This window comes from Dromiciops gliroides, chromosome 3 (assembly GCF_019393635.1).
Source record: "Dromiciops gliroides isolate mDroGli1 chromosome 3, mDroGli1.pri, whole genome shotgun sequence".
Classification (NCBI taxonomy): domain Eukaryota; kingdom Metazoa; phylum Chordata; class Mammalia; order Microbiotheria; family Microbiotheriidae; genus Dromiciops; species Dromiciops gliroides.
This window is the reverse complement of record NC_057863.1, coordinates 17,866,202-17,882,362: the sequence shown is the minus strand read 5'-3', so window position 1 is coordinate 17,882,362 and position 16,161 is coordinate 17,866,202.

Genomic DNA, 16,161 nt, shown 5'->3' with positions numbered 1-16,161 from the left:
TAGATGATTACTTGTCCAGAATACTGTATCTCGATTATATGTATTGGGAAGAGAGTTGACTTAGGTGATCTCTGAAAATCCCTTCTAATTGAGAGATATTATTCTGTGGAAAACCCTTCTATTATTCACTAAGACTTCAATTCCTATGAGAAAGAATACAAAGGCTTGCCACAGCTGGGCATTTCTGTACATAGAATACAGATGTCATAAAATCCTTCACCAATGTTAATATCCATTTATTCTATCAATCGACATATGTGCTCACCATGTTATAAAAATAATTAAAGACATTTTTTAAAAAGATGGTTAAAAAAAGTTTAAGGATGGCTCATATAATCTTTTTTGAACAGACAAGTTGAAGAAGTTGGTTTCACTGTGTACAAGTTTATCATACAACCACATAGAAATAAACACTTCATCTCATGGACTTCTCTTAAAGTCCAGGAGACTCTTATCTATGGAGCCCAGGCTAAGGGACCCACCCAATGGGCTGGACACATTCCTCACTTTCTAGATAAATATACAGTTGTAGCTCTTTGAGAGTTTGAACTGGGAAGAAACTATAATCTGACATTTAGGACTTCAGGTATAATAAAAAGTAACAAAAAGTACCATTGAATCTGTTCATGCCTTACGTTAACTCTTAAATCCTTCTGTTGGGTTCAAACTTTAAAGCATGCTAAATAATTTCTGTATGCAGCTTAACATTCATTCGGGATTGTTCAGTATTTCACATATGGAAAATCTGCCATTTATGAGATGCATCAGCAAGCAAACAAAGATCATATCAGCCTAGGTTCAGAGAGTTTTGAAGACCCACAAGAACCAAATAAGATGAGGGGGCAGCTAGGTGGTGCAGTGGATAGAGCACCAGCCCTGGATTCAGGAGGACCAGAGTTCAAATCTGGCCTCAGACACTTAACACTTACTAGCTGTGTGACCCTGGGCAAGTCACTTAACTCCAATTGCCTCACCAAAAAAAAACCCCCCAAAACAAACAAACAAACAACAAGAACCAAATGAGATGTCAGTGAACTCTGGGAGAAGCCATCCAAAGGGACTCACCAACCTTGTGTTAACAACAACAACAACAACAAAAAATGCTGATACCCATGAGATGGTTCTTGTGAGAACTAAGGTTTGGAGAAATCGTGTTTGATGTTTTTAAAAATAGAGAAAGCAAACCAGCAATCCTAGTTATCATGTGGGCAGCCTTTATCCTGCTTACTTGAATTTTTGACCACCTTCTTCTGGTTCAGAACAGCTCTACAGGGTTTTCACCGTGTGGATATATAGTTGAGGCCCTTGTGAAGATACACACGGGAAGTTCTACTTTTATAGAAACCCTTCGAGTCCTTTCACTCTTTTTGTTTCAAACAATCAAACCATCTTGCCAATTGTTGTATCCCATGAAGCCAATAAATGTTTCTTTAGCATCTACAATGTGCCAGGTACTATGCTACCTACTGAGGACACCAAAAAGAAAAAGAAAAAAGATGGAATGCGAAAGACGTGTTGTAGAGGTGGGCCTTTAGCTGAAATCTGAAGTCAAGTGGCAGCAGGTAGGGATGAAGAAGAAGGGAATCCCAGGCATGTGTAGCCTAGGGAAATGGAATATCTTGTTCAAGGAGCATCAAGGAGGCCAGTGTCACCAGACCAGGATGTCTGATGAACATCTTAATAGATACGAGGCTTACTTTCCAGGGAAGGCTGGGCCTTCCAATGAGGAAGTATCTTCTTGTGCTCTGAGTATGAGAATGTGGCTCCACAGGTGACTTCAGGGAAAAGGTCAGCTAGTACTGGTTGGAGAAAGAAGGGGTAGCTGCTGAGTCATTCCTAAGGAGTGCCAGTGAGAGATGTGTCAATCTGCTATTAAGAGTAGCCTAGGAAGGCTGTCTCCCTGGGGCAGGTATTCAGGGTGTGGCAGAAACACTCCTGAGATGTGTCAGGCCTGAAAACTATGTTTCACTCCTGATTATTCATATGTATACAAATGAGAGTGCCCCCCAAAATCTAGAGAGGTTGGCCCAGAAGGACCAAGTCAATGGGCTGGACATTCAGCCGCACACCCAAAGCACAGCCTCGCACATTTCCTCATCCATTTGTTTTTCCTCTGGAGATTACTAAGTCCAGGTCATTTGAGCAGCACTGGCTCTCCATTTTGATTTTCTGCTGGATACCCTAAATGAGTGTGATGAACACAAGATTATGTCTCTGCCCATTCTTATCAAGGAATCTTACATGATTTTGACATTTACATGAGTCTCCAAGGAAAGCCTTTAACACCGTCTTTTGCAATACTGGGCCCAATGCTTTTATGTACACAGTCCATTATCTGGTAGGCCACTAGTACACACACGCATGCACACACACATGCACATATGTACACATACATATACACACATAATACACACGTGTGTGAAATCTCACTTGAGCCTCACAACAAAACTAAGCGGTAAGCATGAAGAACATTGTTGTTGTTGAGTTGTGTCTGATTCTTCACGGCCCTATTTGGGGTTTTCTTCTCAGAGATACTGGAGTAGTTTTCCATTTCCTTCTCCAACTCATTTTATAGATGAAGAAACTGAAGCAAAATGGGTTAAGTGACTTGCCCAGGGTCACACAGCTAGTAAGTGTCTGAGGCCAGATTTAAACTTAGGAACATGAGTCTTCCTCACTCCAGGCCTGGCCCTAAATCCACTGCACTAGTGAGGCAACAACTCTGGGTATTACCACCCCCACTTTACAAATGAGGGTCTCAGTTTGTTTGAGACAATGCCCATTCAGTGATTAACAAAAGGCAGCCTATTTTGTCATCACAAAAGAATCCATCTGGAAGGGGAAGACCCTTGGAGTTTCTGGCCAGAACAGAAAACAATCACTATTGACACTCCCTCTGAGTCACCAAAACCCAAACAATGAGCTCGAGAGGCTGGCAGGGGCTGGGACCTATTATTGGCTATTCCATAAAAGGCAGAATGACTTGGCTTTGAAGGCTATCCAAGCAGCTCCTTTGGAATCGCTCTGGGCTTTTGCAAGGTCTGTTTCTTTAGAGCTATATTTCAATACATCATAAATAAGAGCTACACAAGACAAAGAGCTAATTGTTCCAGCTTTTTTTTTTTGGGGGGGGGGATGACTAAATAAATAAATAAATAAATAAATAGGATGTCTTTTAAAGTCTAGTCCCCAAGCCCCAGATAGCTTACAGAATATAAGCCTCCAGAAATTCTATTCCTTTGGACAGAGCACCCACATGTAAAGAAATGACTCACCACATAGAGAGACTACATGTGATGAAGAAGAAAGAGGAGGAGGAAGAAGAGGAAGTAGAGGAGAAGGAGGAAGAAGTGCATGAGAAGGAGGAAGAGAAAGAGGAGTGTGAGGAAATGGGTAATGATCTCCTCTCTGTTATAGGGAAAGCAAATGGGTCCTTAGGATTCCTCTGTAAAGAATTACACTCTCATGTACTTCCTAGTTAGGAATAAAAGAACAGTTTTATTTGATATAGGAGAGTTTAAAACTCTTTCCTCGGGGCAGCTGGGTGGTACAGTGGATAAAGCACTGCCTCTGAATTCAGGAGGACCTGAGTTCAAATCCAGCCTCAGACACTTGACACTAGCTGCGTGACCCTGGGCAAGTCACTTACCCTGCATTGCCCCCCCAAAAAAAAAAACAAAAACAAAAAAAAAACCTCTTTCCTCCCCGACCAGACTGGGGAGCACCCTTTTATGGGGCCAAGATGGCGTGACCACCCAAGTGAGGGTGAAATGTCCTTTACTGGGTGGTGGGTTGGAAGCAGTCTGGTGGTGGTCGGTTGCTCTGTCCCCTCCTGGTGCAGCTACACCTAACAGGATTACCTCATCGAGGGGGCCCCAGAGACTGGAATGAAGGGTGGTGGTCCTGGAGTTATCTCAGTCCAGATCCAGTGCTGCTTATCTCTCTAGGTATGTCTGTCTTTTGGTTTAGTTACAAGGAGAAGGTTCCTTGACCTCCCCAGACAACTTCTGGGGTAACCAGGGTCCATAATATTCCCATAACCTCTCAATAAGGCTATAACAGTCACCATCTAAATTCCACTCCTCCAGACCTGTTTGAGGACAAAGGTTTCAGTCCCCCCCCCTTCCCCTCCAGCAAACAAGATCGCATAGTTCAAGGAACCCTGAGCTGGTCTCAATTAGGTCCTCTCCTGGACTGTGTCCACATATGGGAAGATTGAAGAAATGTCCCTGTGTCACCTCCCCCATTGGCTAAGAATCCAAAGAATAATTATGGAAATTAGGATTAGGAATGCTGTGTTCTGGTTAGCTAGTTTTCTAGTGTAGATTGTAACACTTGAGTAATCGACCAGTGATGAAAAAGTGGAGGGTCCATTCAAATTAGGGATAGGGGTTGAAATCAGACCTTTGAGCACCCATTCTTTGCACCAACCACACTGGGTGACCATCCTCGAGAGAATGACACTAAATAAGCCTTTGACACATCACCACTGATGAGTTCCAGAGAATTATTGAGCAGGGGTAATTTTCCTCTCAAGAAGAAATAGCAGAATTACCCAACTTGAACTGGTTGGGTGCCCAGAAGACAGTTACTACCATGCATAGATTGTTGTTTTATCTGGCTTGGGCATGAATTGTATTTAAGTGAAGCAGAGCTTTGAAAAGTCATCAGCCTCATTCACTTTCTCCATTGGGGGTCCAGTGACAAGACAAAAGTCTAGAAGACTGCTGGTGGCCCAGGGTTGTAAAGGTAGAATTAAGCTGGAAGGCTCCGACACCCCAGGGAAAATGGGGGAAGGAAGACAAGTAGTATCTTACTCTGGCTGCCTGAGGGTTAGGCCCACCCCTACTAGCCTCCAGTATCTCTGGCCTGCCCAAGGAATTCTACTGTTTATCCTAGAAGAAGGACTAGGACACTTCCCTAACTAATACGTCAGGGCTTTGTACCTGAAACAAAGGCTACAAGTGTTAGCAGGCCCCAGGGCTCTCTTGCCTGTCCATCTATAATAATAATAATGGTTAATTTAACATTTATATAACACTTTAAGGTTTACAAAATACTTCAAGGTTTAGCTTACAAATATCATCTCATTTGAGGTTTTTTAAAAAATATTTATTTATTTATTTTAGTGAGGCAATTGGGGTTAAGTGACTTGCCCAGGGTCACACAGCTAGTAAGCGTTAAGTGTCTGAGGCTGGATTTGAACTCAGGTACTCCTGACTCCAGGGCCGGTGCTCTATCCACTGTGCCACCTAGCTGCCCCCTCATTTGAGTTTTAAAACAACCTTTTGGTGCTATTACTATTACGATTATTCGCATTTTAGAGAAAGAAGCTAAAGCACACAGAGGTTAAGTGATTTGCCCAATATTATACTTCTAATAAGTATATAAGGGCAGATTTGAACTCAGGTCTTCCTGACTCCAGCCCCACTACACTATCGAGCTGCCTCCTTTTGGTCCTGAACTCACTCCCCCTTTTGAGTTTGGGGGCAATAATTTTGCCATGTAAGCATTTCTTTAGACTTGCCAGGTTCTTGGAGAAAGGTGCCTTTCTAACCAGTACTGAAACAACTCACTGAACCACTTTTAAATACTGCTATGTACAATTCCCGTGTCGAAGATTAGAGAGAGCAAAGCCACCTTCAAGCCCTGCCGCCCTAGCAGACTCAAATGACTTTCAGCTGGTGGTAATTTATTTATGAACATGTGTGTACTGTAGGGGAAAGAGCACTGGCTCTGGAGTCAGAAGCCCTGACTCAGACATTTCAGGCATGTACTAGACATGAGACTTGAGACAATTTGAACCACTGCTCCTGACCTCGGTCTCCCCACCAGCATTTCATTAGTTTATCTTTATATATACAATGGGAGGTTGAATCACCACCAGGCAGACACTCCTGCTATACCAAAATTGGAGCCAGAACCTTTCGATTCCTTCCAGGTTCTTAGATAATCCCTATGGACGGTTATGGAAGTAAACAATTACTATCAGCATCACAAGCACACGGACTGCCAGGTCCTATGACCTTTGACACAGACATACCCAAAAGATTGGAAAGGCTCAGGTTTCCCTGACCTTGTGAAATAAAGTCAGAATTGCCCAGCCCTTTGGTATATTTTATGCCTCAAAATTCAAGCATCTTCTACCCCAGTTCATTGCATAACTCATTTTCTGGGGACCCACAAAACATAGATAAGGAAGGCCCCCAGCAAATTGGAGTCTGCAAAGCCACACCGCTCTGTTGAAGAGGTCTTACGTGCTTCTCCAGTTTAGCCACATTCCAACCAATTTTACAAGAATAAGGGCAAGTGAAGGACACATAGACCTCTCTCGGCTTTCCCTGCTTTCCACTGGGATCTACTAGCAGCTTCAGAGTCTGAGAAATGCCCTTGGCAGAACTTTTGGAAGCAGCTCAGCCACCCTCCTTCTCCACTAACCCAGGAGCTCTGTTCTCCTAATTCCTAACCTTCCCAACAAGTGGTCTCCTGAAATATTCTTATAACTCAGAGTTCCCTAACTTCCCACCAGCAAACAGCATTAATTGGCTGGAATGGTTTTCCTTACATTCAGTTGAATCTTCCTCCTATAAATTCCTCTCCATTGCTAGCACAAGTTTTGCCTTCTGGGGTTAACTCTCTCAGATACCCTAAGTCAACATTTTTTTTTGTGGGGCAACGAGGGTTAAGTGACTTGCCCAGGGTCACACAAGCTAATAAGTGTTAAGTGTCTGAGGCTGGATTTGAACTCAGGTACTCCTGACTCCAGGGCCAGTGCTCTATCCACTGTGACACCTGGCTGCCCCCAGATACCCTAAGTCAAGAAGGGAAGAACTGGAGGGGGGCAGCTAGTGGCGCAGTAGATAGAGCACTGGCCCTGGAGTCAGGAGTACCTGAGTTCAAATCCAGCCTCAGACACTTAACACTTACTAGCTGTGTGACCCTGGGCAAGTCACTTAACCCCAATTGCCTCACTTTAAAAAAAAAAAAAAGAACTGGAGGGAAGTTCTAGCCATCTTGTCCCACCCATTCCCAACAGGAATTCCCACTATCATATATCTGAAAAATGGTCATCCATCCTCTGCTGGAAGGCCTTCAAGGAAAGGATGCCCACCACTTCCCCCAACAGCCCCTACCCCCACCCATTCCTTCAACCATTCATCATTCCACAGATTCAAGGCCCCTTCCATACCCTGGTTGATCTTCCCTGAACACTCTGAATACAGATCATCAATGTGCCTCTTTAACTGTAGATCCCAGAAGTGAATTAATGCCACCCCTCTCTCTTTTTCTTTCTTTCTTTCTCTTTCTTTCTTTCTTTCTTTCTTTCTTTCTTTCTTTCTTTCTTTCTTTCTTTCTTTCTTTCTTTCTTTTCTTTCTTTCTTTCTTGCCTGGCAATGAGAGTTAAGTGACTTGCCCAGGGTTACACAGCTAGTGACTGTCTGGGGTTGGATTTGAACTCAGGTCCTCCTGAATCCAGGACCAGTGCTTTATCCACTACACCACCTAGCTACCCCCAATGCCATCCATCTTAATGGAGACCCAGACATTCACCTTTTCAGCAGGCTCTTCAGATGGCACACACATACTGAAAAACCTCAGATCATTCTCAGATACATGGCCATCCACATGTCACCCCCACCCAAGCCCAGCTTGTATTTGTGACATTGACTTTTTCCTACCCAAGTATAAGACTTTAATAATTCTCCCTATTGAATTTTATTTTATTAAATTCAGCTCAATCCTCTAACACAGGGGCTCTTTACTTACAGTCCATGAAGTTGTTCTTTAAAATAATATTTTAGTAACTATATTTGACATAGTTTCCTTTGAAATGTTATATATTTTATTTTGTGCATTTAAGAACATTATTTTTTGAAGTGGTCCATAGATTTCATCACACTGCCAAAGGAGTTCATGACAGAAGGAGGGAAGGCAGGAAGGGAGGGATTGATTTACTAAGTATTTTACAAGCATTTACTAAGTACTAAGTACTATGTGCCAGGAACCATGTGCAAAAAAAGGAAAGAGTCTCTGCATTTCTCTAATCAATAGTGATTTAGAACAATTTTTCATATGACCACAGATAGTTTTAATTTCTTCATGTGAAAATTGCCTATTCATATCCTTTGACCATTTCTCAATTGGGGAATGACTTGTATTCTTATCAGTTTGATTCCGTTCTCTATATATTTGAGAAGTGAGACCTTTATCTGAAACACTGACTATAAAAATTATTTCCCAGCTCTCTGCTTTCCTTCTAATCTTGGCTGCATTGGTTTTGTTTGTGCAAAACCTTTTTAATTTAATGTAATCAAAATTATCTGGTTTGCATTTCATAATGCTAGCTCATCTTTGGTCATAAATTCTTGCCTTCTCCATTGAACTGACAGATTCCTTCCTCTTCTCATTTGCCTATGGTATCATTTATATCTACATCATGTACCCATTTTGACCTTATTTTGGTATACAGTGTGAGATGTTGGTCTATGCCTAGTTTCTGCCATACTATTTTGTTTCCTAACAGTTTTTCCCAGCAGTTTTTTTTTTAATCCCAGAAACTGGAATCTTTGTGTTTATCAAACAGTAGAATGCTATAGTCATTTACTACTCTGTCTTGTGTGCCTAAACTACTCCACTCTTCTACCACTCTATTTCTTAGTCACTACTAAATAGTGCTGATGATTGCCACTTTATAATATAGTTTTAGATCTGGTACAGCTAGGCCAACTTCCTTTGTATTTTTTTTTAAATAAGTCCTTTGCTATCCTTGATCTTTTGTTCTTCCAGATGAATTTTATTATTTTTTCTAGCTCTATAAAGTAATTTTTGATGGTTTGATTGGTATGGCACTGAATAAGTAAATTAATTTAGAAAGGATTGTCATTTTTGTTATATTAGCTTGGCCTAAGGGGATAAGGAGGGAGAAGTAAAAGAAGGGAAGGCAGATTGGGGGAGGGGGCAGTCAGAAGCAAATCCCTTTTGAGGAGGGATAGTGTAAAAGAAGATAGAAAATAAAGTAACTATATGGGGAAGGGAATAGGATGGAGGGAAACAGTTAACAATAGTAACTGTGAAAAAGAGAAAAGGAAAAAAATTGTACCAAAAAAAAATCTATCTATCTGTCATGGGGCCCAGAGTACCCCAGAAGTTCTCTGGGGTACATCTAGGAATCTTCTCCTTGAGAAACTAAACCAGAGGACAGATACGAGTAGAGAGATAAGGGGAACCAGATCAGATTGAGTTAGCTTCGGGACCTCCATCCTTCATTCTGATCTCCCTTACCCCTGGGGATATAAATTTGGGTGTGGCTGTGGCCTTTGAGTCCCGGAGGGAGAGATGGCTTGAGAGGTCAGTAGCCACCCTTCACCCAACTCCTCTAGCCACCACCAGTGGGGGATGGTCCTCCCTCACTAAAGGAACTTTCCACAGTCAAATGGTCACCCCTCCCCTCCATCCTGCTTGAGGAGATTGGTACCTCAGAGCCACATGCTTTGTGCCTTTCTCCCCCAAGAGAAGTCCAAGGATTTCTCTTGGTTTCCCTTCCCTTGCCCCTAAATAAACTACCATCTTATTCTAACTGCTTTTGTGTGCAAGAGGGTATAATTCTTGAAAGAGGAATTCCTAAGAACCCCTACCCCTAACCCAAACCCTTACCGCATTTCCCCCATAACACACACACACACACACACACACACACACACACACACACACACACACACACACTAGCTTGGCCTACCCATGAGCAATGGATATTTACTAATTGTTTAGATCTGATTTTATTTGTGTGAAAAATGTTTTGCAATTGTGTTCATAGAGTTCCTGGATTAACAGTTAACATTCTGGCTGAACAAGATGTGGTATATGAATGTAATGAAATTCTATTGTGCTGTAAGAAACGATGAGCAGGAGGAGTTCAGAGAAACCTGGAAGGACTTGCATGAACTGATGATGAGTGAAATGAGCTGAACCAGAAGAACACTGTACACAGTATCATCAACATTATGTGTTGATCAACTGTGACAGACTAGATTCTTCTCACCAATACAATGTTACAAGAAAGTTCTAAAGGACTCATGATGGAAAAGGCCCTCCAAATCCAGAAAAATAAAAAAAAAAGGAACTGTGGAATATGGATGCTGATTGGATCATACCATTTCTTCTGTTTTGGGTGCTGTTGTTTTTCTTATTTGAGGTTTTTCTTTTTTGCTCTGATTATTCTCGTATAACATGACTAATGCAGAAATGTGTTTGATGTTATTGTGTGTGTGTATATATATATATAAAACTTATATCAGACTACCTGCTGTCTAGGGGAGGGGGGAGGGAGGGAGGGGAGAGAGGGAGAAAAATTGGAAATTGGAAATCTTATATAAACAAATGTTGAAAACTATCTCTACATGTAACTGGAAAATAATAAAATACTTTTATTTTTTAAAAAAGAGTTAACATTCTAATTGGAGAAGACAATATGCAAAAAGGAGTTCAAAAGTGGGGTCTGAGTGTTGAAGCTTAGTTTTGAAGTCTGGAAAATCAGGACCAGGACCAGAAAGGGAATGAAGGGAGGCTAGTCTGGGCCTCACCACAAAATGGAAGCTCTAGGAGGAACTCACCAATGAGAGAAGGGCAGCGGTTTTCACAGAGGGATATCACAGGGCTAACAGTCTGCAACAGTAGTCTGCTGTTTAGAGGTCAGGATGAGGTAGCAGGAGAGGCACAGTTTTGAAGTCCAGAAAAGGACTTTATGAAAACAGACTCATCAGGTGTTCTGACTGCCAAATCACACTGTTGGCTTCATATCAAGCTTCTAAGTCCCCTAACCTTCCCATGTCATAAGAGGGAACCTGAGCACCAAAGCTACCCAACTACCCTTTTGTTCCATTTCTCCTAAATAAAGGAGACCTTTCAATTATATAAGTGGATAAGGGGACAAAGATGATGAACATTCTTTCTTTGAAAAGCAGCAATGGGTAGCTAGGTGGTGTAGTGCATAAAGCACTAGGCTTGGATTCAGGAGACTCATTTCCTGAGTTCAAATCTGGCCTCAGACACTTACTGGCTGTGCGACCCCAGGCAAGTCATTTACCCCTGTTCGCTTCAGTTTCCTCATTTATAAAATGAGTTGGAGGAGGAAATGGTGAAATGCTCCAGTATCTTCGGGAAGGAAACCCCAGATGGGCTCACACAGAGATGGACATAACTGAACAACAACTTCAATTGTATCACATCCCACAAAGCCCCACAGAATTTAGAAGTAGAACCTACAGATCACCAAATCCAACATTATTTTTTAGATAAAAGAAATTGAGGCCAGTTAAATAAGAGGTTAAATGACTTACTCATGGTCACAAGAAATAAATGGCAGAACTAGCCAGTTCTTTAACTTGTTCTACCCCCACCCCCCTTCACACCATACTGCATCTCTTGGCATACCTATGAGACTGTACATTCAGCTTATAATCAACAGCTCTAATTCATTTGGGCTATTACTCACACTGAACATTTGTATACAGCCATCTGAATTCCTGAGTTCTACTGAAGTCTCTCTTGTTGGATATCATCCCCTGTGAATAACTGGGCAATTCTGCTAATAATATTCTTCCCGTTATAGCTATTACTCTGTGGCATCTGTCTTATTAGTTTTAAATAGGCACCATCTGAATTATTAGCTCCTTGGTTTTCTAATTATCCCTTAAGGAAATGTGGTATAGTCAAGCACTAGATTTGAAATCTAGAAGATCTGGGCTTGAACCCTAATAGCATGACCCTGCACACTCTCTCAGCTTCCTAATCAGCAAAATGAGAAGGGTGGACTAGGAGGCCTCTGAGGTCCTTTCTGGCTCAAAATTCATGATTTTATGAAGCTTCCTCTGATGTCCCTAGCAAATTCTTCCCCTCCTTTCCCTTTCTAAGCCAATAATAAATGCTGCTTTTCTTTCACCTACCTAAAAGGATAATGCAACTATAAGTCTTGTGGAAAAGCAGTCTTCTTATTTTTATTTTCCCTATAGACTCAAAGACTTAGAGCTGGAAAGAAACTCAAGGATAATATGGCCATAGACTCATAGAGTAAGAGCTGGAAGGGATCTTAGAGCCCATCAACTACAAGCCCCTCATTTCACAGATGAGAAGACTGACCCCCAGGTATCCACAGGAAGAGCAGAAAGCTAGGAGTCCAACCTAATTCCTCTCTTAATCTAGCTCTCTTCCCTCTACACAATGCTGCCCAACACTTTCCTCTTACAGATGTTCGATTTTCCTACCTTACTTTTTGTATGGGTGGAAACATCTGGCCACTGTGCTTATTTTAGTCAGTTGTTAGGAGGAAATGCCTTTTTTATTCTTTTTGTGTTTTTCTACTTTTCCCCCTTTATTGGTTACTAAGTTGAAAAATTAGAAAAAGAAGTAAATGTTTCCTTTGAATGTTTATCTCTATTGATGGTTACTAAGTTTAGAAATTAAAAGGTTTTTTTCTTCCTTTTGTGTATATGAATTTTTGCTGGTGTTGCTATTGATAGTAACTAAGTTTGGAATTTTTAAAAGACCATGTCTCAGATAAGGTCAACTATGCTAAGAATCATCTTTTTTGCCAAATCTCCATCTATTCTTCACAGCACCTTCCTAGTTCCACATTATGGACCCTCACCTGGGACTTCATTGTTCCATCTTATCTTTATCTTTATCTGTACTTCTGACTTCATCTGTATAGGGGACACCCTCTACCAAAGCAGACAGAGGCAGCTGTTTTGGAAGATGCTGTCTTAGAACATTGTCTAAAGGCCTAGAAAATGAGGATGGCCTATTAGCGTCAGTATACATCAGACAAGAGAACTTGAACTCAGGTCTTTCCTGACTTTAAGGTTGGCAACTTTTTGGATATTGCTATACTTGTTGAGGCTATGTCATGGATACACTTATAATCTTTCTTCTTCCATTACAGATTCTAAAACAACGCAGGCTCAGATCTGGCTTGCTCTGTCAGTCTGTCTGTCCCTCCCTCCCTCCCTATCACTGTGTACTTGTTATGACTGCCAAATACATCCTTTCCCCCAACACACACAGAGCACCCTTCTTCCTTTGGCCCACAATCATGATGTTACCTCTCAGAAGTGGATAAGAGCACAGAGGTGTTAAAGATGCTTTCTCTGAAACACAGGAAATATTTGTGGCTCTGACCCAGGCAAAGGCCCGGTTTTCAAAAGGGCTTAGAGCTAGAACACTTTACAATGGATGGATAGTTTGATGAGATGTAACTGTCTGCTTCTTGAATAAATGGAAGAATTTCTTGAGTCGCCTTATACTACGGATAGGATATGAGTATCAGTGCTGCCCAGTAAACACTGAGGGCCATATACAAGGGAAAAACAAAATTTTTTAAGTGAGGCAATTGGGGTTAAGTGACTTGCCCAGGGCCACACAACTAGTAAGTGTCAAGTGTCTGAGGCTGGATTTGAACTCAGGTACTCCTGACTCCAGGGCCAGTGCTCTATCCACTGTGCCACCTAGCTGTCCCGAAAAGCAGAAAAGCAATTCTTTTTAAAGATGAGGTTCGGTTTATCTGATTTTTAGGTTAGTAACAGAGGTCATAAAACTTACATAAATGTCCCTACAGTAAAAGCAACAAAAACTTTAAATATATTTCCATTTTATATTACATTGAATTAAAGAGGAAAAAGGGGAGGGGGGACAGGAATAAAACCAGACGGAGGTGGGCGAAGAGACAGGAAATAAGACACACAAGCTAAAGGCTGCAGTGAGAAAGAGGAAGAGAGCAAGCCGAAGAGGCTCAGGAGGAAGAGGGAGGGAGCTCTACTGGGGGGGCAGCACCCGACAGGGCCGAGCTCTGGCCCACGATCTTTAGGCTGACCAGCCTGGACACCTAGCTAGCTCACAAGCTGGGCAAACCCCACGGGGTCTTCTCGCTGTTGGGCCGTCGGGAAATGCTCGGATCCTCGGGCTCCTCCTGCTCGGACATTTAAGGGCTCCCGCGCCCCCCCCCCCCATATTCCTTTACTTCATCCGGAACCATGACTCTCACGGACCTGCCCAAAGGCTCCGAGCTGCGGGTTTTCGGGGCCGCGGGATGGGCGGGGGACGGAGGATCCTCGTCCGAAACGAAGGGGGAGTGAGCAGTTTAGGGGTGGCGACGTCACTCTCTCCAAGGTCTATCGATGGAGAGAAATGGGGCTGATTTCACCAGGATTGGAACGCCTCCCCCGTCGCAGGGGCCCTGGAGGGATGGGTGGCCTGCCCCCAGGGTCCCGTAGTTTGTATGTTTCAGAGGCGGGACTTGAACCCAGACCTGGACGACTCTCCCCAAGCCCGGCCCAGTCTGCACGCGGTCCTGTATTCAGGGTCGCATAGAGGGCAGATCTCTGAGCCCAGGGCTGGGCCTTGACCGTGGCTTCGTCTTTATTAAGCGCTTACTGTATGCCAGGCTCGGCCGAGTTTCCGGCCCCCTCACCCCCACTCCGGGCAGGGCTGGTGGGGGAGGGGGTAGAAAAGGGGACTCAAGGCCCTCTGGCTCCTTGGGCCACAGTTTCCTTCGCGGTCCCTAAGGGTGGGTGGGGGCTCGTTGGTCCGGCGATCCGCGAGGACGCCCCCCCATCCCCCAAGCATTCGACACTCGGGTCGCCCTCTGTGACAGAGGCCAATCCAGGAGTTCCGCCCAAGCCGAAAAGGCTAGTTCTGCTTTCTGCGTCACGAGCAGATGGAAAAAAGCGCGAGGCCTCGGGCGCGGAGAGCGGGAAGAGAAGGGCGGGGGACTTCCGGAGCGGGAAGGGAGGGGGAGGGGAAGAGGGAATCTAGTGCCGGCAGCGGAACTGCCCGGCGGAGGAAGACGCTGCCGTCGCCTCTGACGTCGCCTTACGCAATGGGGGCGGGGCCTTGCGCACGGGCTAGGCACCTTCTGGGTTGGAAGGCGCGTCCGCTTAGGGGTGGCTGGAGGGCGACGGTATTCCCAGCCTCCTTCTGGAGCGGAAGCGTACCGAGCCGGCGCTGGTCTGGCCACCCTGGAGCCGTTCGACCCTCCACCCCGGCTCCAACTCCTCAACGTCCTCTGCGCACTAGGGCCATGCGCCTGCGCGTTCGGGCTGCGCGCTAGTACGCATAGCCTCTGCGGCTTCCGTAGCAGAGCTGCGCACGGGGGGAAAAGGAGGGAGGGACCCGAGCCCAGACCTTGAAAAGCCGGAGAAAGTGGGACGGCGCACGCGGTAGGGGAGGAGCTGAGGGTGAAGCCGCGGGGAGCCCAGTGACCAGGTCCCGAAGGCCGTGAGCCCGCTCTACTGTCGCTTGTAATCCTTGATGCGAATTGCGCTTTGTCCCCGAGTGGCGGATACCCTAGAGGGAAAGCGGAGGGCTTCGCCTAAGAGCTCGGGGGTCCCCGGGCTAAGGACCTCGGGGGTGCCCGACTTTGGAGGGGCTGCGGCCCTGAGCAGGGCCAGAGAAAGCCATTCCACCGGCGTCTGTCTCCCCGTCCCAAACAAGGTTCCCCGCCCCCAGCAGAGCTCGTGGCTACATTGTTACCCTTTGTCGTTCCACATGTTTGCTTGCAGACCACTGGCGCGAACTCACTGCGCCCTTGCACGTAGCAGGACGCGGCGCCTCGCTCTCTAACGCGATTTTAGGGCTGCCCAGTTTGGTTTTACTCTTGGAAAGATTCCCCAAATCTGCCCCGACGGTGACACCCAAATAAGGGGTTACCCAACATCTTGATTTCTCGAGTCATCATCCGGGCGGAGATATTCCTGGACTAGGAAATAGCCAGCAGCCTTGGATGGCGGCTCTAAAGTGTGCTGCCAAGTGAGCAATGTAACTATCAGGCTAGCTTGTGAGCAACTATTAGGCAACACGTTCCCCTGAGCGAAAAGCACAATAGTTAGTAGGGCCTTATTTTTAACGGTGTGCCCCGGAACCTAAAGTAACATGAAATGGTACAATAGAAAAACTATTCTAAAACAGCTTGTTTTACCATGTTTAGGCAAAGTATGTCATACATAATGACCGAGCTATTTCATGATTGAAAGACACAGATAACATATATCACTACATTAGGTAACCCCTCAAAAACAAAATCAGGATAAACTTCAGTATCTGAAAATAAGGTGGGTTTTTGGTTTTGAAACCCTATGTGCTTATGTGATGATCCCCATGTGACCCACTCTG